Source organism: Corapipo altera, unplaced genomic scaffold (genome assembly GCF_003945725.1).
Source record: "Corapipo altera isolate COAL_440 unplaced genomic scaffold, ASM394572v1 76, whole genome shotgun sequence".
Classification (NCBI taxonomy): domain Eukaryota; kingdom Metazoa; phylum Chordata; class Aves; order Passeriformes; family Pipridae; genus Corapipo; species Corapipo altera.
The window spans coordinates 676,905-678,155 of NW_020884964.1; positions in this window are offsets into that span (position 1 = coordinate 676,905).

Here is a 1,251-nt window from a genome sequence, read left to right on the forward strand (position 1 = left end):
GGGGGTCGCGCGCGGGCCGCGAGGGGCGGGGTCGGAGCGCGAGCGCCGCCGCCTCCCCGGTCCCGTCCTCGCCCGCTCCGGCGGCGGCCGCGGGCGCATGCGCGGAGCGGCGACTCCCTGCGGGCCCCCCCGCCCCTGCGCCTGCGCGGCCGCCACGCGCGGTCGCGGCCTTCCTCGCGGAAGTGAAGCCCAGAGGGGCGCGCCCCCTGGCGGCGGGAGGGCGGCAGGACACCCCGGGGGGGATCCTGGGGTGCGCGGGGGATCCAGCGGGACACGGGGACCGGGACACGGGCCTGTCTGGGACAGCCGGCTGGCTGCTCGGAGACGGAGTCCGCGGGGCGGTGTCGCTGCTCCCTGGAGAACTCTGTCACTCCCCCTCCTAAAAACACGGACGTCTGGTTAGGGGCACCATACGAGATCAGAGATAAATAAAGACCCCATTGGTTCAAGTAGCACAAGGTCGGCCTTGAGGCTGAAAAGTGAGCTCGGTTCACAGGATCACAGAATACGCCAAGTTGGAAGGGTCCCACAAGGATCATCGAGTCCAACCCTTAGCCCTGCACGGGACAACCCCAAGACACATGGTGTTCCTTGAGAACGTGTTGCAAACACTTCTTGAACTCTGTCAGCCTTGGTGCTGTGACCACCTCCCTGAGGAGCCCATTCCAGTGCCCAACCACCCTCTGGGTGAAGAACATTTTCCTAATATCCAACCTAAACCTTCCCTGACACAACTTCAGGCCATTCCCTCTGGTCCTGTCACTGGTTCTTGAAAAAGAAGCCAGAAGAAGCAAAGCTGGAATACAAATAAAGCCCAGTGGTTTAAACAGGACAAAGCTCATGGTGGTCTGTGGGGTCTGGGAGGGCAATGGGAGGAGGACAATGCTGGAAATGAAAAGTGTATTGTTGTGATCTGCTTTGCAAGGCTTCAGGGAGAGCTCGGGGACTGGAGGAGGAAAGAGTGAGCTGCTGTTGGGGAGCACAGTGGGGGGAGATAGGTGTATGGAAACCTTCACTAGTCACTGGAAGGAAGGTTTAGGCCCAGTTTCCCAGGTGGGAGGACAGCAAAGTACCAGCACAGATTGCAGAGGCAGAGACTTCTGAGTCTCCCTTTGTCTCCAGGGCTGGTCACGCAGATTCCTGTCAGGAATGACATGCATGTTGTGAGGCTCACTTACAATTGGTGTTTGAGAAGTGCTCTGAGGACAGGAGATGTTCTTGAGACCCAGCAGCACATAGCAGGTCATAGGT